Source organism: Protopterus annectens, chromosome 1.part0, assembly GCF_019279795.1.
Source record: "Protopterus annectens isolate FY-2018-M chromosome 1.part0, PAN1.0, whole genome shotgun sequence".
NCBI lineage: Eukaryota > Metazoa > Chordata > Ceratodontiformes > Protopteridae > Protopterus > Protopterus annectens.
Genome location: NC_056725.1, coordinates 1966155993 through 1966183722, shown reverse-complemented (window position 1 = coordinate 1966183722; position 27730 = coordinate 1966155993).

Sequence of the window (27730 nt, the reverse complement as noted above, 5' to 3'; positions counted from 1 at the left end):
CATGTGTCCTACCTCAGTCAAAACAGTAGCCTCTGACACATACCTTTGAGTCATGACAAGCCACAAGTACATAAGTACACAGAGTAAACAGTGATGTTCACATGCTGTCCCACAACACCAGGAGAGATCATAACTAATGGAAATAACCCATTGGTTGTCCACAATGAACATCATACATAAGCTTAAGGTATATCATTAAGAACATATACAAAACACTAAGAGGAAACGTCAATGTAGGAAGCCTGTCTGCAAGGTACATCACAAAAGAGGAACATGTAGGCAAATGTGTGGTATGCAGGAGGTGTACACAACTGAAGTTGTCAACAGACAGGCAGGATATCATCATACAGACAGATATCATGGAATGTTACTTGTCAAACAGCCACTATAACAAGAAATATAGGACCATGGCAAGTATAGGAATGTATCAGCAAATACATTCCCAAAAACAAGGGCCATACACTAACAGACCTACATCACTTGCACATGTTATCACTTCAAAATGACTCAGTTCAAGGTAGTATATGTGCAAACATGCAGAGCATCAATGACAGTGACCACGCAACATACTTGCAACATACAGCCATGTTGAGGATGCAGCAATCTAGGTGTGTATGCATGTATATATATATATATATATATATATATATATATATATATATATATATATATATATATATATGTGTGTGTGTGTGTGTGTGTGTGTGTGTGTGTGTGTGCTTGGTGACTGAAAAATGAATAGGTACACATAAATGCATTGAGTGCTGAGGGTGAGGCAAATACAATACTGTATTAAAATTTCATAAGTCACACAGGTATGCATAAAGAGGCATAGTTGTCCGTGCAGGAAAGGCAGATAACAAGGAAAAGTGTAATGTAAACATTAATCCTATTCATCCAGTAGCAGTTGATGCAAACATAAAAGCATGACTTCAGATATTGTATTAGTTATCAATATAAGTATTAGCATATGCCAATGTCAATGAAGTAATACATATCACAAATTGAAGCTAGTCACCTAAGTCAGATAAATGATCAGAAAATCATGAGGCATCAGCCATTTGAACAACCACCAACAAAGTAATGCCAGTGGTCAGCACATTGGTCATAACTGTCACAGGGTCAGAATGACACAGTAGGACACATATTGGAACAACTGTCACTGTTATTCTAACATAGTATAACTTGCCCAAACTGATGGCTCATGCCATGGCCCTGGCTGTGGTTATCATGTCTGGAAGCACTTGACACATGATGCTCAACAGAGGAGCTAGATGTGGTGACCAATGTGGAAAGGAGCATATCTGCAATTTGACTGGCTGGATGTGACTGCTGGGTTCACATTACAGTGGCCAACAGCAGATGTGCATGCATATTGTAACATGAACATGTCTGAGGGGGTCTGCCTCTCCTCACTGGAAGTAATCTGCTTACTACAGTTAGGGCATGTAACACGTAACGTTAGTACTATGACACTGCTCTTGCATTGCCATAACAAGGCTTTCAATGTAGCATGTAACAGGTAACACACTATCACGCTGTGCAACTAATGCTGCCATGAACTCCCCATGCCTGCACTCCTGATTCATGTAACACACACAGCTGATATGCTACACAATCAGTAGCATGGGCAAGTGTGCAAAGGTCATATCCATGATGTCACTGTTAATGTACATTCATCTGTAAGAGTAGACAGACACTCTCTGACACATGTCCATGCACACCAGCTACACTCCAATGTGTAGTCCAATGGACAGTAGTGCTCCATCATGGGGATGCATCACCATCATTACTAGACTCTACATGAGACAGTGGGTCAAGGTCATCATGTCCATCATCTGATGTCCCCACATCATGAGAATGGCCAGCCACATTATCTTTCTTATCTGATGCTACAGCATAATCCACATGGCTGTCCCCATTTGGTCTGGATGATAAAACCAATTTAGTGACCTGTGTAGCATGGGCCATGCTATCACAGTGAGGCACATCACTCCCCACTTCATGATCAGAGAACGGACTACTGGAGAAGGCTGGAAGTGGACATGTTACAAGAAAAGACAGATGACACAAGTCCATTACAGTCAAACAAATCAAGTGATGCATCTTAGCAATGAAATATGAGACAACTATATGATTAAAATGGTAATGATGATATGGACTTACCAGGACACCATGGTTGTATGTGGTTCAGGGACCCAGTATAACAGAGAGATGACATGTATATTACATACTGAACACATATGACAAATGAGGCTAATAACAATACTAAAACCTACCTGACATCTTCTCTTATGACTCTGCTACTGGTGGTGAGGGGTGAAATGCAGCATACACATACATGCATCATCATTAAGCACACAAAGGCCATCATGTAGCATTCCAACAAAGATAGAATACACAGAAGATGATATAGACACATACCAAATGGCTGAGGTTGATGTTCAAATTGTTGGTGTCCAGAGCAGGTGAAGAAGAACATAGTAACATGAATATCATACATCATAGGTGTGCTAGAAAGTGCTGCATCATAGAATCCACAAGAATGACAACCATACCAGGTCTGTCTGTCTGTATGTGTAGCTTTAAGGTCAATGTCTTGTGATGATGTGTCTGTAGGTTACAATGGCAGGAAAAAGTCAACATTTGAGTATACTGCACTCTCATGATAGGAGGCAGAGGCACAAAAATCTAATGATCACACTAACCGTATATGGAGATACTTATGTGACATGTGTTGCTGCTGTGCAGATGTTAATGGACTTTGGCAACTGAAAAACAAAAACATCACGGGACTATATCATTATTTTGAATGTTCATATACTTAAATCCTTAAAGACTGACACCAAAATATCGAACCGCAAGTACACTGAACGTGAAAAAGAGCAAAATTCAAAATATCAAATTTCCATAGTTGGCCAATTCACCTCCTACTGCGTACTGCCTACCCAAACAAAATAATCTAAACTTCACTCATGTGAATACTTCACCCATGTATCCCCTATGCTAATTAAATGTGCATAACACACAAATCGCTGGTGTAGCCCTACTTAACTGGGCTGTTTTTTTGAGTTGGTGACAAGGAATATATTGCTCTACTTCAGCAGCATCTTGTGGATGGGCATGACATACTGACTTTAACAACAGTTCCCCATCTACTTGCTTCATGGTGATTGCACTTACATGCCTGCTTATACTTGCAGCACCAGTATTTCCTATCTTTGCTAGTTTTCTCTAATGTATAGATATACCAATCTAAATGCAGCATTTCCCTATTCTTCTGTGATGTTACAGTCATATAGCACGTACCTAGACTACCAGGAGGTACAGCAGGAGTGCTAGCCATTTCTGACAATGACACATAGTTGAGCATAGACAACTTACGTGTTACTGTCTTAATTTATAGCAAAACCTGAAAACACATACAACTTAAACAGGTTTCTATTGGGCTACACAAATATATTACTATATATGCACTTCACTTACCCCTACTTCTAACCCTAAGGTCAGTATCTATTGCACATGTCCATTAAATATATTACTATATATGCACTTCACTTAACCCTACTTCTAACCCTAAGGTCAGTATATATTGCACATGTCCGTTAAATGTATTACTATATATGCACTTCACTTACCCCTACTTCTAACCCTAAGGTCAGTATCTATTGCACATGTCCGTTAAATGTATTACTATATATGCACTTCACTTACCCCTACTTCTAACCCTAAGGTCAGTATCTATTGCACATGTACGTTGATTTCCTATACAGGATAAGGGAATCTCCTACTGACATTTTACCTTAGTAAACATGATGTGGCCAACTGTGGAAATGCGATATTGTGAATTTCATGTTTTTTAACGTTCGGTGAACCTGCAATTCAATATTATGGTGTCGGCCTTTAGGGATTCGAGTATCTGAACATTCGAAATAATGATATAGACCCAACATCACACATGTTGCTTGGAGTGTTAGGTATGTACTGTGTTGGTAAGATAACATGCCATAACATTTGTGCATTCACATTATGTGTGTTTCTACCTTCACAGCATAATTCTACTGCTGGAAAACAAATATTACAATATGTCAACATTTGTGAAATAAAGATTTTATTTACTTATTTATTTATTGGCATTTGTTTACCATGAAAGTCGACTGGGTTGAAAGAACCCATTTTCGGTGGAGACCTGGGGAGAAAAGCTCCACAAGGCAGTTAGTATAATGGTACAAAATCCAAAATGGATAGTACATACAAGCAGTGTTAGCAAAATGGAAATGCAACAGAAAAATAGAAGGGCTATACCCATACAGTATGTACAGATAATACAGTTTAAGGGTACATACTAAACAAGTAAGCATTTTGATAAACATTTCACTGACATGAGCAGTCCTATGTAAGTATTTACAAGGTAATCTAACAGTAGCAATTAGCATAAATGGTGCAGGGGACAGTGGAAATGTATTAACAAATAGTTAGGAATCAATAGATAAGGAGTTAGGATTAGAAGAGTCATATGTGTTTATTAAATAGTGATGAAGGAAGATAAGACAAGGAGAGGATGTAAGGTGAATATGACTTAGGGTGTGGGACTCAGGTTTTAGATGGGTGGGACTTAAGACATCTGCATTGCCAAACTGTGGAGGGGTATTGCTGCAGTGATTTTTTTGAAGGAGGAAATATTTCTGGTGGTTCTGAATGATATTGGGAAAGAATTTCATAGCTTGGCCATAGTGAAAAACTAGAGCATGTCACCAGCTGGGAGTTTTGGTTTGTCTTCTTGAAGGAGTTGATTTTCAGATCTGAGTGGCCTATTTGAGTTGTAGTGAATTAAAATAGATGAAAGGGCTGGGCAGTCTGAGGATTTGAAAATGATTTTCTGTGCTGTAATTGGCTGAAGATAGATTAGATAGTTCGGAAGTTTGAGCCAGTTAAGTGCTTGTAGAGATATGCAGTGCTGGGAAGAGTGTTTTTTTATTGGTTGCAAACTGTGAAACCATTTTGTAGCAGGACTCAAGCTTGTTTTTTAAGGAGGACTGGATATTGGTTAGGAGAGGAGCACCATATGGGAGAGAGGGAAGGAGAAAGGTTGAGGTGAGAGTATGCTTAGTGCAGCAGTTAAGAAAGTATTTATGTCTGCTGAGGGAGCCTAGGTTATGGTTTTTTTTTTTTTTTTTTTTAATTATTGTGAATTTGGAGGTCAAATGTCAGGTTTTCATCAAGAATCTTTAATGAGGTAGTGTGCATGCTGCATTGTTTTGGAATTTAGGGCATGCATGTATGTTCTGGAACAGCTGGTTCAGTACCTCTCTGGGTATCTGATGATTACGAATGGTGGTATGATGTGATGCCAGGAACAACATTATCTTCTGCAGGGAAGGCAAGGGTGGCCCATTTCCAGTGGTATTCCTTACCCTCTCATAGCAACAGAGTCTTTTATCTTCACAGAGGATCGTGTCGGAGCAATGTTGCCAACAGGCCTCCTTGGATCTATTGTGACCACCCACAACATTGATCAGGTTGGTCACACCTGTCCACACTTTGTTCCTCCACACAGTATTTCCTATCCATCCAGGAAGGCTGCAGTGATGCTGGTGTAAAACCTGGATTATAATTTCATTCTCTCTGTGTTAGAAATCGTGGTATCTACTTTAACATCTAGAAGCCAGTGTAATATGCAAGTTACACTTTATATGGGAGCTCACATACTGACATGATGATATTGCAAGTATGTGTCGATTGACTTGCTTGCCTCTCATTTACAATGCAAAGCTATGCAAAACAATTCTTTCCATGTATATTACTGTTATGTATATAAAACAAAATGCATATAAAAAATGTCTGAATATATAATACATGTAGCAACATCATCACATGTAACAATCCATTAAAAATGTTGCAAAGGTCATGCATGATATTTGAACTCCTGACAGATGATATTGCAACATATAAAGGACAACCACACAACCATTGTGTCACATACCCATTACTGCAGTAATATTGTTTCCACAGTTACATGAACATCCAAAGAGAATAAGGATGTGTACCACAAGAATGATAGATGCCTGTCATATGTATTCACAGTCAGTGACACACATCATAACAAATGCTACTGTCATTATGTGATATACAACATACATAACGGAGGCAATTCAGAAACAGTGAAGAAAATAGTTATTCATATTAAAGCGAACTGTCATGCACTCATGGCTATATATCAACACAATAAACAGTGAACAGTTAAAGCTGTCCTCATGTTGCTTCTCTCAGATTAAATATACTAACACTTATTACTATATCAACAAGTATCAGACTATCTGTAAATTAGTCAGTGCACATACAACTTATGGAAATCCTTAGAGGTCATCAGTTTCTGTAAACAGACCACAGACATTACAGGTTAATCAGAAATTACTATGGATATATTTTCATTTCACCCTTATCTATTGTTCAACAGGGATGTTTCATTTTTATTCATACAACTGCATACGAGGAAAATGTCCTTGTCATCAATGTTCATTTATTCAATTGTATCCTCTCCTTTATGTCACAGACAGATTGTAATGCAGCCAATTTCAAAAAGGATGGTCACATAGGTGTTGGATAATAGCAATCTATTTCACAATAGCAATGCCAACAGGTGACAGCTTACCTTTGCAGCTAGCTGTGCAACAGCCATAAATTAAAGTGAGTTTAGTTCTGTGTGCACAGCTTTAAAGTTCCATTTGCACCATACATAACTAATGACATTCACTAACATTCAATGTTTTGGAACCCATTTGTGCAAGTCCATGCAAGTTCTTAAAATCTGGAGCATTAACCAATAGCTCAATATAAATGGAAGGTGCTCAGCACAACTACCCAATAAGTATCACTAAACAGAAAAGTCTGTAATACATGTCCAATGCCCTCCAATAGTATGATATCATCTTATATGCATGAACTTTAAAATGAGATATTGGTACATTTAATGCCCACAGCATTGCTACTTGTGAACTGAGACCTCAGTTAGCATTTTTATGAAGGCAGCTTTTTAACTAGTTTTAACTGCAATAGTGAGGATGCCAACTGAGAGAAGGCTTCAGTATGTCCAAGTGCCAAACTGGATCATGTAGGAGAACACACACATACTCACTCTCTCTTCAGACATGAGCAGAGCATGACAGCATGTCCCAGGAACGCTGCAATGATCAACGTTTGGAACCAGATTGTGAGGGAGCACCACAGGTCAACTGGGATCTACCAGACTGATGTACATGTCCATCACCACTATGATAGCCTGCATTGAGGGGATTCAGCGGATCTTCACCAGAGGGTCACAGAAGTCTGAGACTAGCCAGCAAATACCTAGAGTAAGTTACTTAATTCACACCTTATATATATTTATATATATGTATATGCTTCAGTGGTATTTTATTGGTGTCTGTACTAATAATTGTAATGCAAACATAGTTAACATTACCATTTTGATGACTTCTGAGGTCATCCACAACCATACTGGACCAGCATATACATTCCAAATACTCTTTGGTTAAGACTTTACAATTCATTCATACATCACACATATAACTGTGAATTATATTCCATACATTCCCCTTTTAGAATCAGTAAAGTGCTGCAATGTGCTCAAATGGTTAAGCAATGAGTCAAGGTGATTGTTGATCTTCTGTGTGGGGTTTCAAATCCCATTGTAAGTTATTTTTAAATAGTGGTGGCTAAGTAGATAATACTGAATACAACATATGGAAGATAACTTGTACAGTACAACTTTTTACACATCTAGCATAGCCATGGTTCTCTGACACCTATAGTGCTTAGGCCGTGGATGACTATGTATTTCTCCATTATCCATAATGGTTCTAGAAGCATCACACAGTCTACTTCTGTATGTGTGAATGCAGAGTAATGCATACATACATTAAGGTCTTCATTATATGGAGAACCTTATTGTAATATCCATGTTTGTTGAACTCATTTTCATGAATGCAAGACTAATGCATGTCAGCATGGTTGAAATATGTTGGCATTTGTAAAAACATAATGCAACTATAAGACAGTTAAACACTGACACATGCCAGTGTTATAAGGAATATTCCATTGTTGTTACATACTGTTTTATATCATTAGAAGAAGTATGCTGTCCATTAACTTAAAACATTAAGCAATATGCCAGTGTGAATGTTTTATGTATATGTGTGGGTTTGAATCTCAGTGTACACTATTTATGATGTCATTTTGCCAGTTATGTATTTCCTATTTCATTATAGATTTGTGAGATGCGTACTTGTTTGGTAAGTTATGCAATCTGGCTTTTTACACATCTAATATGTATGTGATGCATTAACACCTATAGTGCTCAGGCCTCGAATGACTACACACGTCTCCGTTAGCTACAAATTTTCTAGACACATCCCACAGTACTTCTGTATAATGTAAATAAAATGCAATTACAAGACCCGTTGATCTGGAAACCTTATTCTGTCTTAAGGCTCAAGGTTTACCACTATATGCGTAGACATGTATTATTTAATCACATAGTTGTGCACTAAAGCCATTGCTGGTTTACCATTTTAAAAAGTAAATTCTAATGTTTGTTTTTGAAGGCTATGATAGTTTAACTCAGTGTGCTGACACATACTAATACTATAAGGTGGATATATGTATTTTCCATCATAATTCCATACTGAGTTACAACATTAAAGGTAATGTGCTGCCTGTTAGATCAACATGTTAAACAATAGGCTACTGTGAATGTTTCATACATATATGTGGATTTAAATTTTTATGTAGAGTGTTTTGGATTATGTTTTGCTAGTTCCATATTTCCTACTTAGAAACAGATCTAGGAGATACTTGTTTGTTATGTTATGCGGTATAACTTTTTACACATGCAATATGTATGTGCTGCATTAATGCCTACAGCTCTTATGTCTTGGATGGCTGCTAATATTGCCATTATCTGCAAAGTTTCTGGAAACATACTGCCTACATCAATATGTGCAAATGCAGGGTAATACATACATAGTTTTCCTGTACATTTTGAATGTTACAATATTATGTTATAATCCATTCTTATTTAATATTGACTACCATTCTAGCTAACTTACATGTTGCTGTATTAAATACTAGTGATGAACAGTAATTGTTACGATGTGTGGTTATGTCTGTCAAGTGCAGCCACATGCTTTTTGCAGCATATGACAGTTTGAACTCTGTAGTGTTACAGATGGTTGTTATTGCTATGAGTAATGTCCAGACATGCAATCAAGATTGCATGTTTTTGTGGTTCAAATGCACAGCACGAGGTGGCAGTTGTTCTTTCCTTTTACTCATCTTGTAATTTAGAAGCCAAATTCATGTGTTTAAATCTTCCCTACATAGTCATACAGTTAATTTTTTTAACGTTCATCTATCCATGCAATCACAACAGAGATGAATTTGCTAGGTAGGTTGGTGTCAGGGTGAAGTGCAACCATAGATGAGAGTTGTAGGTTTGAATGTCAGTTCCTCTAGTCTGTATAGAGAGTAACACAACAACAGCTAAATGTGCAAACTGTGAAGCTGTTTGTTATGTTAAGACTAGCTGATACATGAAGCTAACTCTATTGGTTTTCATAGCAGGCATCATACATTGACCTGACAGAATCCTTCTGTGGCAGTAATACATCCTTTTTTCCTTTTTTGCAGGTGATGAAAAATGTGCCTGTAATTTAGCTCTATGTATTCAACAGGTGCACAGACTGGAGGAACAGTGGCATGTGATATATATATATATATGTTCTAACTGTCAAAATTTATTTCTACAGAAAAGACATAGTTAAAAATCAGTTTTCATTTCAGCTTCAGGCATGCTAATATTAAGGCAAGGCTACCCATAATGCATCCACAAGGTAAGTGCAATAGTCATTGATTTCATGTCAATAACAGTATAGAATTCAATTAAACATTGTCCTTTGAGTTATAAGCAGGGTATGTTTGATAACTGTAGGTTATGATTTTTTGTAGTCACAACTAGAGTGACAGGCATCTGTGTATAACCATCATAGTGACTTAGCTTAAGTTTTGCAGGTAAGTTGCTTGTGTTGTTATTGATGTTTGAATAGCAAGTGGTGCTCACAGATGTTACATTGTGTGTTTTCTGCCTTTTCTGTTATTGAGTGGGCATCTGCTGGCTCACTTTCTGGCATGTACTTGAGTTCTATGTATCTTGAACTTCTATATAATTGCCGATGAGGGGTTGTTTAATATGAAGTTGCATGCTGTTTTTTGTAATTGCTTTGCTCAAAGTCATTCCTGTTCCTCTGGTATGTCTGACTTGTTACATATTATATGCATAATCATCATTACAGTGTTTCAGTTGTGCAGGTACATAGATAAGCATAATACAAGCATAGGTATTGACAGTTAGTTGATGCCACATGCTATCACTGTGGCTATGATTGTCCAGTTGTTCTAAGGTTTTGTATTATATTCCAGTTCTATGATTTGTGATGTCAGCCATTAAATATGTCACATTGCTCATCTCATTTCCATATATATATTAAGTTTACCAGTTCTTGCTCTTCTTACTATATATTTAGAATAAATAGATGTTACTCAAGAGATATCAACATGACACATTACTTGCACATAAGCATAATATATAGTGGAAAATAATTGTCATATTGACACAATATAAAAGTGTAAGGCACACATCCAAACAGTGGCTTATGTGTGCAAGAATCCTCTATCAGGTTGTCTGCTTGATGTTGTTAGGAGGTCTAGATATTATCTGAATTATGTCAGCAGTCTCCTTCTAAGTAGTATGTTATAGGTTGAAAGTCTTCTGGAATAAAGAAACATGTCAGAATTGTATGCCTTAGTATCTATCAAGACATCCTTGTCATGATACATGTGTGCGCTAGCTAGGGACATGCATTTTGTATGCATACTAATGGCTGATATGTTTATAACTGAACAAGTAATAGTGTTTTATCTGATAAACTCTGCATTGCATGCCATGTAATTCACTGGTTTTCTATTCATGTAATCAAAACATATGGATAATAGGACTTTGAGAATGTTGCATGATCATAACTGTCCACCTGCTATTCTCAAAATGTTTGTTACTATAGAAAGTATGAATATACTTTATGGGCCATATCATCTGACAATTAAGTTTTATTGATGACTATACTGTATAGAGCACATGTCATTTCTCATATTTTTTGATCATGTTAATACTATACCATATACTGTCCTCAACATTATGTTGGTGCACATCTGATTGCATTTTATGACAGACCTGTTTTTCACATGACTGTGATGTAGGTTACATACCATTTTGTACATTGCTATAGACTGAAATCATTCCTTTCATCAAATACGGTGTTACAGTTGCTAAAGGTTATACAATACTGTAATATCACATAGAGAAAAGTTACCACATATAGATTGTGTCAGTTTATATATGGCATATTATGTACACAAAGCTTTTGAGGAATAAGTATTATATATGTATGTTTTTTTTTTTTTACTGTGTTTAACCTTGAGAGAATGTGTGACCTATGGTGGCTCTCCTATCAGACACAGAAGATGATGGTATTCCAGACCACTGCCAGGCAGCTAGGACTCCAAAAGCCTGGACAATGACCATGATAGGGTCAATAATGATGGCAATGACAGCCTGGGATTTACACCTACCCTCATTCTTGCTGCTTACTGTAGAAAATATCCACTACCATGACAGAGAGATGATTTTTGGGACCAGATTCAGGAGGTAAATACAAACATCTTCCAGACACTGATAAGCGACCCAACAAGGAACTTTTTCCAGGACATGAAATGGGCCATGTGACTCCTTCCTGGATATTACTGGAGAGAACAAAATCATTCATGATGTCTGACCTCATCAGTGTGGCCCCTCAGGACTATAAGTATTGTCTGTATTATCCAATTATGTAAGGCCACCATGGTGTTTGCCATGTCCAAATACATACTGAATAGGCATGATTGTGCAGGCATACCATATTGCTGTCATGCTTTTCTGATATCCATCTGATTGGAAATCTACAAATCGAGATTACCACTGTCTGGCACCATTTTCAAATCTTAATCTTCACCCACATGAACATGTTCCACTCTCTCTCTCGACTATGGGTGCGTGGCAGTAAGTACTGTGGTTTGTTTAATAATTTCTATAGTTTTTATAGTGTTACAACAGTGCCCTTCTTTTTGCTATAGTGTTTTTTTGGCTTCTTATTGTCACCAAACTGTTCAGCATACCTGTACTGAGTTACTCACATTGCCACTTATAAGGTGCCTAATTATTTTTCAATATTGCATAGAAAAGCTCATAACATTTGTATTAGAAAAGTGATATTACTGTTGCTGTTTTTGTTATTTCAACCTGTACTTCTGTTTACACGGTGACTGATCCCTTTATGCATGTGTTACAGTAAGCAGTTTCTCTGTACATAATTAGCTGGCTTTTAAGATGTTCATGTCTGTAGTTGCCTAATGTATACTATTTATATATTTTGCATTGCCTGGTCTGACATATCACTCTACTGCCTGAAATTGTGCTATCAAATGTGCTCTTGTATCGGCCCTTCCCTTATCCAGTCTTACTCATTTGTCTTCTCCCATAAGTCAGACTCTTACTCTCCCTAGCTTGCATTTCCCAGTGCACTTGCTCTTATCCCTATGTAACTATCCCTTCCTATATCTGCATCTTCTTTGACTCATTTTAATACCCTCTGTACTTCAGCTTACCCTTTTCCTTTCTCCTTCTAATACATTTTGAATGTATTTAGCCTCAGTCCTTGCCTACTACAGCTGCCAAACACCAACGGCTTTACTTGCTGACCATTTCTTATACTAATACCGGTTATTTTTTCACTGTATCTTTTTTCATTACAGCATCTCCCCTACTTTTTGAAAAAAAAAATTTCTTTCTCCTACAATGGGTTCTGCAACCTGAACTCCGAGGAACATTTCAACTATTCCACCATCTCAGACCTGGAAGCTCTCCCTTGCAGTGACCTTGTGTAGGTGATTGCCTACTGTTATCTTAAAAGACTCAGCACAGCTCCTCGTGGTGTCCTGCAGAGTTCTACAAGCAGCAGAGAGTGAAAGAGTGACTTTCCTGGATTTATAAGTATTTTTTCTGGCTTTCACTTAAATTACTGCATCTCGACTGCATTTCGCTTAAAAAACAGCTCTGCATATTGTTTTTACTGTACTTGTGTTGAATTTATACTGTTAGCACTTTAAAAAGTTATTTTTTGTTTAATTTAATTGTTAGGCTAACACACTCAAGTGCGCTAGCCGTTTTATAGCATTTACTGTTTGTTACTGTATCTTTTTCTCCTTTCTCTGTAAAAAAAAGAAAAAAACAAAAAAAATCCTTGTTTTCCCGCTTTTCTGAACTAGAATAGTCCAGTCTTCAGATTTTGCTGATCTCTGGGCTTTGTCTTAGTTCCTGTGCTATCCATATCCTTATTTGGATAAGAGGAAGCTTCTTTGTTCACCAGTGGGAGTGGGGAGCACTGAGCAACCTATTTGTCCCTAGAGGATTGGTTCCAGCCCAGCAACTTGTAGTTTATTGGCCATTTTGGGTCAATTCCTGGCTCTTTTCAACCCCCTGCTATAAAGCCCGCTTTTGCGTGCTTTTTCACTTGTAAAAGACTCAGCACAGCTCCTCGTGGTGTCCTGCAGAGTTCTACAAGCAGCAGAGAGTGAAAGAGTGACTTTCCTGGATTTATAAGTATTTTTTTCTGGCTTTTGCTTAAATTACTGCATCTCGACTGCATTTCACTTAAAAACAGCTCTGCATATTGTTTTTACTGTACTTGTGTTGAATTTATACTGTTAGCACTTTAAAAAGTTATTTTTTGTTTAATTTAATTGTTAGGCTAACACACTCAAGTGTGCTAGCCGTTTATAGCATTTACTGTTTGTTACTGTATCTTTTTCTCCTTTCTCTGTAAAAAAAGAAAAAAAAAAAAATATCCTTGTTTTCCTGCTTTTCTGAACTAGAATAGTCCAGTCTTCAGATTTTGCTGATCTCTGGGCTTTGTCTTAGTTCCTGTGCTATCCATATCCTCATTTGGATAAGAGGAAGCTTCTTTGTTCACCAGTGGGAGTGGGGAGCACTGAGCAACCTATTTGTCCCTAGAGGATTGGTTCCAGCCCAGCAACTTGTAGTTTATTGGCCATTTTGGGTCAATTCCTGGCTCTTTTCAACCCCCTGCTATAAAGCCCGCTTTTGCGCTTTTTCACTTGTAAAAGACTCAGCACAGCTCCTCGTGGTGTCCTGCAGAGTTCTACAAGCAGCAGAGAGTGAAAGAGTGACTTTCCTGGATTTATAAGTATTTTTTCTGGCTTTTGCTTAAATTACTGCATCTCGACTGCATTTCACTTAAAAAACAGCTCTGCATATTGTTTTTACTGTACTTGTGTTGAATTTATACTGTTAGCACTTTAAAAGTTATTTTTTGTTTAATTTAATTGTTAGGCTAACACACTCAAGTGTGCTAGCCGTTTTATAGCATTTACTGTTTGTTACTGTATCTTTTTCTCCTTTCTCTGTAAAAAAAGAAAAAAAAAAAAATATCCTTGTTTTCCCACTTTTCTGAACTAGAATAGTCCAGTCTTCAGATTTTGCTGATCTCTGGGCTTTGTCTTAGTTCCTGTGCTATCCATATCCTTATTTGGATAAGAGGAAGCTTCTTTGTTCACCAGTGGGAGTGGGGAGCACTGAGCAACCTATTTGTCCCTAGAGGATTGGTTCCAGCCCAGCAACTTGTAGTTTATTGGCCATTTTGGGTCAATTCCTGGCTCTTTTCAACCCCCTGCTATAAAGCCCGCTTTTGCGTGCTTTTTCACTTGTAAAAGACTCAGCACAGCTCCTCGTGGTGTCCTGCAGAGTTCTACAAGCAGCAGAGAGTGAAAGAGTGACTTTCCTGGATTTATAAGTATTTTTCTGGCTTTACTTAAATTACTGCATCTCGACTGCATTTCACTTAAAAACAGCTCTGCATATTGTTTTACTGTACTTGTGTTGAATTTATACTGTTAGCGCTTTAAAAAGTTATTTTTTGTTTAATTTAATTGTTAGGCTAACACACTCAAGTGTGCTTGCCGTTTTATAGCATTTACTGTTTGTTACTGTATCTTTTTCTCCTTTCTCTGTAAATAAAGAAAAAAACAAAAAATATCCTTGTTTTCCTGCTTTTCTGAACTAGAATAGTCCAGTCTTCAGATTTTGCTGATCTCTGGGCTTTGTCTTAGTTCCTGTGCTATCCATATCCTCATTTGGATAAGAGGAAGCTTCTTTGTTCACCAGTGGGAGTGGGGAGCACTGAGCAACCTATTTGTCCCTAGAGGATTGGTTCCAGCCCAGCAACTTGTAGTTTATTGGCCATTTTGGGTCAATTCCTGGCTCTTTTCAACCCCCTGCTATAAAGCCCACTTTTGCGCGCTTTTTCACTTGTAAAAGACTCAGCACATCTCCTCGTGGTGTCCTGCAGAGTTCTACAAGCAGCAGAGAGTGAAAGAGTGACTTTCCTGGATTTATAAGTATTTTTTCTGGCTTTCGCTTAAATTACTGCATCTCGACTGCATTTCACTTAAAAACAGCTCTGCATATTGTTTTTACTGTACTTGTGTTGAATTTATACTGTTAGCGCTTTAAAAAGTTATTTTTTGTTTAATTTAATTGTTAGGCTAACACACTCAAGTGTGCTAGCCGTTTTATAGCATTTACTGTTTGTTACTGTATCTTTTTCTCCTTTCTCTGTAAAAAACAAAAAAAAAAAAATATCCTTGTTTTCCCGCTTTTCTGAACTAGAATAGTCCAGTCTTCAGATTTTGCTGATCTCTGGGCTTTGTCTTAGTTTCTGTGCTATCCATACCCTTATTTGGATAAGAGGAAGCTTCTTTGTTCACCAGTGGGAGTGGGGAGCACTGAGCAACCTATTTGTCCCTAGAGGATTGGTTCCAGCCCAGCGACTTGTAGTTTATTGACCATTTTGGGTCAATTCCTGGCTCTTTTCAACCCCCTGCTATAAAGCCCGCTTTAGCGCGTTTTAGCGCGAATTAGCGCAAAGTTGCTCATAGAGCAGCATAGGGCAGCGCCGGTTAATCAAGTTTAAACTATTTCTGGCTCCGTACAGTCTGCTGTTCAATTTTTCCCTTAGAACTGTTCTACTTGCAATCTAAACAGCCTATACTCTGTCTGAAAAGCTCAGCACTTGCTCCTAAAGCATTTTTTATACAGGTAAAGCACTCTTAAACAAAATAAAGTACTTCATTCACCTAAATTCCCTTGAGTACCCATTTCCCTATAGGTCCTTTCTGACTCAGTTACACAGCAATCTTTTTCACTATTTCTAGCATGTCGAAGGGTCAGTTGCTGGCGTCCTCTCCTGTTCAGCTGGTGAATCTGGGAATCTTGAGGCAATGTTACAGTTGTCTCATGTACACAGACAACCCTCTCCTCCACCCAACAAATACAAATATATGCGAGAGATGCAACTATATAGCCAAACTGGAGGCTGAGCTCTCTCAATTCAGTACTGGCAAGACCAGTCAGGAGGAGAAGGTAACCACTCACACCACAAACCCAGTCTCACATAGAACTATCACAACTGCAAACCAAACACATAAACACACAAAAACATACTCAGAGGCGCTGATTAAAAATCTACCAAAACAACAGAGGCCTCCAAAGCAGACACCCAAGCAACCGCCACCTCAAGACATAGCATATGCAACACATAGTTCACAAAGTCAGTGTGCTAAACAGTCACAGCCCTTAAGGCCAAACAACATGCCAGACACACTTGTAATAGGTGACTCCATAGTCAGACACACTGACATCCCGCTCACCAGACTGAACAAGGAAAAGGTCACAGTAAGCTGCCTGTCGGGAGCTAGAATCCACCACATAACACAAGCACTCAGGTCACTACACAGCAAGTACAAATATGACTCAGTCATTGTACATGCCGGTGTGAACGACCTGAGACGTACCTCCCTGGACTACATGAAAAGAGACATAGAGGAGCTCTCTGATTATGTAGCCCAGGCCGGTATGACCCTGACCCTGAGCAGCATCTTACCCTCACCAAGAATGATGCCACAGTACAAAGACAAAATGATCAGTTTTAACAATTGGCTTAATTACTGGTGTCATTCTAAGGGGATCCAATGTCTGTCTGCTTGGGATGACATGCTTGACAAGCCACGCTGCTTCACAAGGGATGGCTTGCACCTTTCACCCCTGGGCTTCCGGATATTGGCCAAGGCTCTTGCCACCCCCATAGTGCCTTTTTTAGGCAAGGCTCAAATGACAAACCTACCTCCCTAGAAAACACAAGTGGAAAAAAACTAAGGGTAGTGCTGCTCAATGCCAGAAGTCTAAACCTCAAGATGCACGCCCTCGAAGCCCTCCTCAGTATGGAGAACATTGATTTCTGTGCAGTGACTGAAACCTGGTTCAAGGCTCCTGAGAGCACCCCAGCACTAACAGGTTTTACCTCATATCATGCTTTCCGGCCCCAAAACTTGGACCGAACCACAAAAGGAGGGGGAGTATCCATATTCATCAAAGATACCCACACCTCCAGGTTAGTGGCAACGCACGAAGCATCGGAGACCATCCAGGTGCAACTAACCATAGGCAAAACTGCCTTACAGTTTGTAGCATGCTACAGACCACCCTCTCAAACTCAGAAACCCCACACAGCCTTCCTGAAGACACTGGAGAGTATGAATGTCTCTCCAAATACCATCATATTGGGAGACTTCAACTACCCAAACATAGACAGGGAACATTACTCAAGCCCCAACACCCTAGCCCAAAGGTTCCTAGAATTCATAAACTCAAATGCAATGGAACAACTAGTCACCATTCCCACAAGAGGAGACAATATACTAGACCTGATCATCACAAACATGGGGACAAAATGCTCCACACCGGAAGTATATCCCTCTTTGGTAAGATCAGACCATAAATTAATCTCACTGGAAATCCACATCCCGCCCCCACCCCCTGCACAAAAGACCACAGTGAAGAACTTCTCAAAAGCCAACTTCACACTTCTTAAGACTGAAGTGGTATCCTTCAAGGCCCCTGGGCCAGTGGAAACCACAACCCACACTGCTGAATCCTTTGCAAATGCCTTCTACGGGCACCTTCAAGAATGCATGGATCATGCAATCCCAAATAAAACCAAGACCCATTCCCCCGAAGGCAGGCGCCCGGTATGGTGGACCCCAGCCATAAACAAACTTTACAACAAGAGGAGGAAGCTACTACATGACAGAGCAAAATCCCTAAAAGGGAAGGCATCTCTGATCAGTACTAGCAAAAAACTACGATCACTCATAAAATCATCCAAGGCCAACTTTGAGAGAAAAATCGCAAAAGACACAAAAGACAATCACAAGGCCTTCTTTAGCTATGTTAGAAACCTGGATGGAAACTCCCAGATATGCTCAGAGTTAGTCCAAAATGACACAAAATACACTGAACCCACTGACATTGCCAACATTCTGGCAGACAGGTTCAGTGCAAATTTCTCTTCCCCCCCCCAAAAGGAGAAATAACTATCCCAGCAGAGTGTAGCCTCCTTAACATCTCAGATGCCCAGGTGAGAGCCGCCCTCTCTAAAGCTAAAAACACAGCATCAATGGGACCGGACGGTGTCCTGGGCTGTGTGCTACATGAACTCCAAGAGGAACTAAACCCACACATAAGGCTGCTGTTTAATCTTAGCCTTACTACAGGATACGTACCCAAAGAGTGGCGTACGGCAACAGTGGTCCCACTTCACAAAGGCGGTGCATCTACAGACCCTGGAAATTACCGCCCCATAAGCTTGACAAGCCTGGTCTGCAAAGCTATGGAGAGGATCATTATGGAACTCATAAACAAAAACATTGGGGACCTACAGACATTGGATCCTACCCAATTTGGCTTTGTCAAGGGCAGATCCTGCCTTTTGAACTTGGTCGACTTTTTTGAAACAGTCACTAAGGCCATTGATGAGGGTAAGGCAGTTCACACAGCCTACCTTGACCTTGCAAAAGCCTTCGACACAATACCCCACTCGGGCATCATAGACAAACTCACCAGCTTAAATGTAAACCCATATGTCACAAGATGGGTTGCAAACTGGCTCAAGGACAGAACCCACAGGGTCAGAGTTGCTGGAGCTATGTCAGACTCTAAGCCAGTCACAAGTGGTGTCCCACAGGGCTCAGTCCTGGGACCCCTCTTGTTTGGCATTTATTTTTCCGAGGTACAGGCAAACATAGGAGGATTGTGGCTGACAAAGTTCGCAGATGACTGCAAACTGGGCGCCATAATTGATACTCCAGCGGACACAAACATCCTTCAGAGAGGCCTCATAGAAACGGATAATTGGTGCCAGAGCCATGGCCTTAAGCTGAACGCCAAAAAATGTGTAGTCATACCGTTTGGGAAAAACAAGGTACCCACAAATTACCACATAGGTGGTAATCCATTAAGTACGGAAGAGGTAATCAGGGACCTAGGGACCCAGGTTGACAGTAACCTCTCATTTGACACTCACATTGCCAAAGTGGTTAGGAAGACCTTCTATATTGCCCACCTTATCATGAAGGGTTTCACATCTAGATCAAGAGAGGTCATTGTGCCCCTGTACTCTTCTCTTATCAGGCCAATGATTGAGTACAATGCCCCATTTGGGATGTATCTTACCCGACACCTGCAGCAGTTGGAAAGACCCCAAAAGTTCCTCACCAAGAGGATAAAGGGTCTTAAACATATGTCATATGCTGCCCGACTGAAAAACTCCAGCTCTATTCAGTCGCATACCGCCTACTCAGAGGTGATCTGTGCCTGATGTACAAGGCCATGTCCAATCCGGAATTAATGGACATGCTCCACCTCAGAAAATCCAAATCCATCAGAGCCACGAGAGCAAGAGACTTAAACCTCAACACAGAAATAAATAGGATGTGCTGGAGGGACAGATTCATAACCCAGAGGCTCCCTACACTCTGGAACAGAATCCCAATCCATGTTAGGCAGAGCCCCTCACTAACTCTATTCAAGAGAAATCTTGACAAGTGGATGGGAGATCGTAGGTTTACCCCGGGGGTCATCTCTGTGTCACTACTAGACAGAGGCACAGTAAACTAAACCCTAAAAGGGTGTAGTATTTTCATCCTAAGGGGTGGTGAAAGCCACACACACTCTGGCTAGGCTTATAAATGCTCTAGGGCAGATAGCCTAGTACGAACCTATGAACCTATGAACCTATGAACCTATTTACCTGTTAGTACTACTCTATTTGCTTATTTGTAGCCCCCCCACACTCATCCTTTCTCACCACTTTTACTACTTGTAACATATACCTCTCTTTTCCATTAATTTAAATGCCTCCCCTATTGTAATAAAGCACCCAGTTTTGCCACAAGGTGGCAGTATTTACCTAAGCTTTGACTACAGTTTTAGCTTTGCAAATCTCCCATAGCTGTTCCTATACTTTAGGGTTTCCTAACCTTCCTACCCAGTTAGGTGTGTCTAGCACCCATTGTTAGCTGCTCACTCACAGCATTTACTCCTTACCTTCTAGTATAGTCCTCGCCTTTTCAGACAACAATAATAGCCATCCTTTTATGCTGTAACTCTGAACACACCGTAGCTCAATAAAGCCTGTTTTTAGGTACTACAGTGGTGTAACAGCAGTATACTGAAGAAGTTTCTGTACTTTAGACCTGGTCCCCTCACAGCTTTCACCCCCCCCCGGCCTACCTGACTTTTCTTTGTCATCTTATCCTTCTCCTGGTCGGGCTAACCCCACTCCGTTTGCCATCGCTACACTCGGGCTCAATATGCTCCTATACCCTAACCCCATTCCCACCCACCCCCACTTTCATTACACTTCTCTCCACTCCCCACCCTACCATACCCTGAGCAATCACCTCACCATCCCAATTGCCCCACCTTTCCAATCAGCTCCCTCCCCTTCTCTCCAATCAACCACTATTCCTCCTACTCTACAACCCCTCCCCTCCTTGTACACTACACCACCTCCTGCACTCTATCCCTACAAATCCAGTCTACACCACTTATCTACCCCCTGTTCCTCATCCTCTTCTATCCATCAAACAAAACACCCTTCACTGTTTCCTTTCACCTAACTCTCCAATCACTGACCCCTCACTATCTTACTCTTCCCCTTTTCATCCTCATAGCTCATTCTACGTCATACCACACATCACTTCAATACCCTACTCCTGCACTTACTCTCTCTTACTGTCACTTCTTACATAATAACCCTCACATCATTCTACTTCATACCACACATCACTTCAATACCCTACTCCTGCACTTACTCTCTCTTACTGTCACTTCTTACATAATAACCCTCACATCATTCTACGTCATACCACACATCACTTCAATACCCTACTCCTGCACTTACTCTCTTACTGTCACTTCTTACATAATAACCCTCACATCATTCTACTTCATACCACACATCACTTCAATACCCTACTCCTGCACTTACTCTCTCTTACTGTCACTTCTTACATAATAACCCTCACACACTGCAAATTTCTCCCAACCTATTTCTTATACTTCCCTCTAACCTCTTTACAATATAAACATTCCCAAACACATCTCTTTCCAACTGAACTAAGTCTTATACTTCCTCTACTGCAGACCTTCTCTCCCTCTTACTCTCTTTCTCTGATACCCTTCTTTTGACTGGAGATATCCATCCTAACCCTGGCCCAATCACCTCTACTCCTAACCTACATTCTCCCAGCTCTCCCTAAATCCCTAACAATTTTCTCTCTGAACATTCAAAGCATGGTAAACAAAACTACAGAACTTCATTCTTGGTTCCACCATAACTCTCCCATATCTTAACCCTCTCAGAAACTGGGTTAAAGCCTCACATCGCTAATTCCAGCATCTTACCCCCCAGGCTACAATATCTATTGGGCTGACAGAAAAAAACAAAAGGGGTGGAGGTGTTGCCATCCTCTACTCTGACCAACTTAATATCTCTCCACTCTCTACCCCCTTACTTACCTTTGCCATTGCAGAAATATTAATTGTTAATTACCACCTCAACCCCCGTAATAAATTCACCATTGTATCAGTCTATATCCCTCCAGGTAACAACATCCCTATTCTAGAAAACTTTCTATCATGGCTCACCCTAAATATTCCTTATGAAACCATTATACTCGGTGATGTTAATATTGATTGGTCTTCTCTCTCTTCCACTTCCTCTACCCATGCCATCAATATATATGGCTTCCAACAACTAATATCTTCCCCTACCAGAACTAATGCTAACTCCACTTCTGGCGCCATCCTTGACTGGATCCTTATTTCTTATCATTGTGCCTATCACAATCCTGGCATACTTCCCAACTCCCTGAGCGACCATTCTCCTACCTATATCCAAAGATACTCTCAGCAGACACCCAAACAGCACCGCCACAGAGAACATCACAACTTGACTTAACTTGACCCAGATAAATTCAACTCTACTCTGGCAAAATAAACTGGACCTTTCTTTCTAACCCCCCCCTTAATGGTGCTGTCACTACATTCAACAAGATATTCCTAGATATCCTGAACAGCATGACCCCCTCTAGAAAAGTGCAGGTTAAATCCAACTGTGCTCCCTGGCTCACTATGCAAACACACTTTACCATGCGGTAGAGGGATATTGCTTGAAAAACTTGGGGGGAAAAACCTCAGACCCTGCTCCAATCTTACAAAGAACTTAGAAACACATGTAAAGAACTTATCAAAGATAAAAAAAATCATTCCTTGCTTCCAAACACTGCAGCCCACACACAAACCCAAAAAACTTTGGTCCGCTATCAAACACATTCTCCACCCCAGTACCCCTCCTACCCCAACCCTTTCCCTCACAATACTCCCACAGAAACTGCTACTCTATTAATTCAGTATTTCTTAGACACAATTCAAAAACAAACACAACACTGTCCCACCCCCTCTTCTCTGCCCCTACTCATAGTCCATCTTCTTCTAATATTTTCTCCTTTCATCCTGTTCCCACTTTCCCACTTCCTTTTTCAAATCCCTATTGAACAAACTCAACCCCTGCTCTCCCTCTGTTGACAATCTACCCCCCCCCCACTTTCTTAAAATTGCTGCCAGCTCTATGGCCTATTCTATTTCTATCCTTATAAATCACTCTATAAATGAGGCTGTCATTCCCAACATATGGAAATCCTTTTACACAATCCCACTCCACAAGGGAGGTAACTCCACTGACCCCTCCAGCTATCATCCCATAGCTATACTTTCCCCACTGACCAAGATACTTGAGAAAAGCATTCACTCACAGCTACTCAAATACTCGATTGAAAATAATCTCCTAACTCCCTCTCAACATGGTTTTAGACCACACCACAGCACCTCTACTGCACTTCTCTCATTCACTCAAACAGTGGCAGAAACCCATGATAACAACCTTCTTCTCTCCTGTCTATTTCTCGATCATTCCAAAGCCTTTGATACAGTATTCCACTCTAAACTGTTAACTAAACTTTCAGACCTTCACCTCTCACCCCTCTCCATATCCTGGTTCTCTAGTTAATTATCAAACATACATCAATCTATATGCTGGCAAACCGCTTAATCTCCTTTTCTGCCCATCAACATCAGAGTTCCCCAAGGCTCTATCCTGGGTCCCATCTTGTTCAACATTTTTACCAATAACTTGCACTCCGCTACTAACCTCTGAATCCTTTTACAATATGCTGATGGCTCCACTCTCATAACCACAGTCAACACCATCCCTGAACTCCTTTCACGAACCCAAGATACTTTCACCTCCATAGAGATCTGGTTCACCAACAATTAACTAATATTAACCCCCAAAAAAACTAAACTCTTGTTATTCCTTTCAAAAAACCTTCCACAACATAAATCCTCCTTCTCCATTACCTCCCTTAACAACACCGTCATCAACCCCGAGCCACATACCAAATTACTTGGTATTGCTATCAGCGATGAACTAAAATTCGACATACATGTCAATTTATGCATAAAAAAACTTAAAAAACATGGCCTTCTATACCATAGTCACAAATTTCTTTCTAACTCTTCACAACCCACCTTAGCCTTATCTCTCCTCTTACCCAGTCTACTATATGCTGCCCCTGTACTCACAAACATTCAGTCTTCTCTTCTCAGCAAATTATAACAAACCTACAATAAAATAGCTAAATCTGCTGCTAACCTCGCCTATAAATCCCATCACTGCCCTGCCCTTAAATCCTTACAATGGCCTGTATTCCCAAATCAATTACTTCCTCTACAACTGCTTATAATACACGCAATCCTTTACCACCCTACATCCTGCCCTTCTGTCTCTAATATCATATCACTATATAACCCCAACGTCAATCCATTCATCAAATAAACATCTGCTGGACATATACAAACCATTTAAAAATATTGACAAGTCATTATATAAATGCTCAGTTGCTCACTCCTGGAACTCCCTTCCTGAAAATATAAGAAGTATCTCCCATAAATCATAATTCAAACTGGCATTCAAGCACTACCTAGAGAATACCTGGTCCGGCCCCTGTCTAGCTCCTACCTGAATTCTTACAACCTCTTCCTTGTACCCACCATCTTATCTCTTTCTTTCTCTTCTAACCCCTCTTCCTTGGAAAACTCCTCCAGCTCCATGTGTGTGTAAATAACTACTTTGTTTTCCCCTAGCTTCCTCCTCCAGCCCTCTATGTGTACATAACTCCTATGTTTTCCCCTAATTTCCTCACCGTCATGTGTATACTCTACATTATTTTCATTTAATTTTTTGAACAAAACATTTTTATTGTGATATTACTCTATTGCTGTATTAACTCTTTTGAGTTGTAATTTTCCTTTTTCTAAGACTGTAACTTCTTTTTTTATGACTGTAATTTGTAATTGGAGCTTTTCTCTTCGGTTCTCCACTGAAAATGGGCCATTGGCTCAGTTGGACCAACCTGGTTAACAAATGACAATAAATAAAATAAATAAATAAATAAATAAATAAATAAATAAATAAATAAATAAATATATGTCCTACTGTACACTACACATAGCTTGTCATATGTGGCATTATATTGTTGCTAAGGAATGACACATATCACCACATTACACATGTAGTAATCAATTAGATGTACGTGATATGTTATATATATCACATACATTGCTCCATATGACCAGGGGCGCTACTCTGCTTTTCTTTGTGTTTGTGTGTGTGTGTGTGTGTGTGTGTGTGTGTGTGTGTGTGTGTGTGTGTGTGTGTGTGTATGTGTGTGTCCTCCTGTGCATGCAGTTCAGCATTATATTGTTATGCCGAATACACTCTGGCCCTGTATGTGGCAGATATGACCGTTGCAGTGGGTCTATAGTTAACCATCAAATGATCAACTCCACTAACCATCCATTCCTCGAACACAAGATAGTGAACATTCACATCAATGAACGTTCACGTCATCAAATGATATACTCAGGGAATGGAACTAGTTGGATACTACCAGGAAATTTGCAATTTTGAAAAGACAACCAACGGTCACCGGACCTTAAACACAGTAAAAATAAAAAAAACACACATACCGAAACTGGTAAAATCAACCGTTTATTTGCTAAACGAACAACTAAGCACTTTCGCCAGTCAAAACTAAGGCTTCTTTAGAGACTCTGAAGAAACCTTAGTTTTGACTGGCGAAAGCACTTAGTTGTTCGTTTAGCAAATAAACGGTTGATTTTACCGGTTTTGGTATGTGTGTTTTTTATTTTTACAAATTTGCCCTTTTCCCCACTGTAGTGCGATCTTGGTGTTGGTATATATAGTAATAGGGTGTGTGGGCGAAACAGCCCCCCCCCCCACCTGGGTGGGTTTCTCATAGTCAGGTGTGTGTCATGGCCAACATATGATCATCACACACACCTGACTATGTCAAACCCACATGGAGGAGCTGCACCCCCCACCCCCCTTACTATATACAGATATATATATATATATATATATATATAAATATATATATATATATATATATATATATATATATACCAACTCTGAGATCACCCTACAGTAGGGAAAAGGACAAAATTCCTAGTGGTGGCCAACTAGTTCTGTTCCTTTTGTAAACCATTCACTGGTGTGCACATTTGCTGAAATGCATGTTCCATGTTTTTAGTTTGAAGAATGGAGGTTTGCGGAGTTGACCATTCAATGGTTAACCATACATCCCTGTTGCAATTACCATGGTACAAGTAAGACTTAATTGCTCTGCTTGGAATTGTTCAACTGTATACTTAGGTGGAATGGCAGTAACTTACAAGGTACATTATTCCCATATTTTGCACACACTGAGGTGGGTCCATTTTGTTTAGTTGCATGTTATTCATGGTTATGCATTGTTTCCATTTCTCTATTGATTGTTGCTGTCTTATGTCTGTTCAACAACATGGCAGGTCCTTGTTTATGTGATTTCTGTACCATTGTTAGGTCATGCTGTCACAGTGGCACAATGGCTCTGTGTGTGGCATATTGTGGCAAATATTGTATCATGTTATATCAAAATACTGTGAGTGGTATATATGAGCAAGTATCCTGCAAATACTGTATAGACTTTCACTGGTCTGTTCATAAATAAATAGAGGAGGTAATGCTTTATTTAGCATCATTCCTGAATACCTTGTTCTCTCCTTAATTGGCTTATATCAATGGCCAGTCTTTTTGAAAATAGCTTATATTAAGTGATGCATAAACAGATTTGCATACATGCCCACATGTATGCAATTGTAGTACATATGAAATGATTACACTGATATACATGTGTATGCATGTAATGTGATTAACACACAAAATCCCTTGTAATTTGTGATCGTGTACATGCAGTATTCAATTTTTGTGTGCTGTATTGTTGTTCACAGGACTGTCTTTTAATCAGTCCTACACACGGATGATGCTATTTTTATCTATCAAGGTGTTTGTTAGATCTGTTGTATTATCTGTACATGACACTATATATATGTAGGTAATAATGACAATTATTTTGTGTACCCATGCATCTTGCTGTTTAACATCTCATGTTACTGTGATTGCGTCATGTGTACATAGACATGTTTGGAGCCATCAGAAATTCAGTTTGTCCATGTAACTTAAGTTTGCCATTTGCTAAAATGTAGCTTTAGTGGACTTCTACACCACCCTATGTGGTGAACACAAGCATATGTAATCTGTCCCTTTAGATAAGTTTGTCCTGTTTATTGTGTGCCTGCTTTCTGTTCTGGGATTTCCTCACTGATGTGGGCTTGTGTTGCCTATCTTCCTTCCACCTTTCATCTTTGGCCTATATGTTGCAAATATGCATGTCATACATTTACCTTCCTCTACATTATCATCATTGTCATGTAATTGCACTGTTACAATAGTACCGTGTGCCGACATGTTGGGCATCATACACATACAAGGCATAGGCAGACAAGGTGGTGGCAATTTCTTGGATTTCATCATTGTTGCTGTCACACTTATGTCTGAGCATTATCCAGGAAAATGGTTTTCTTACTTCCTATGTATGCGCTGATATTTTTTATCTATAAATACTCACACTTGTCCCACCATTTACATGATATTCCATGTCACTGATGTGTGTATGTGTGCTGACATTTCATTCTGATAGGATCATG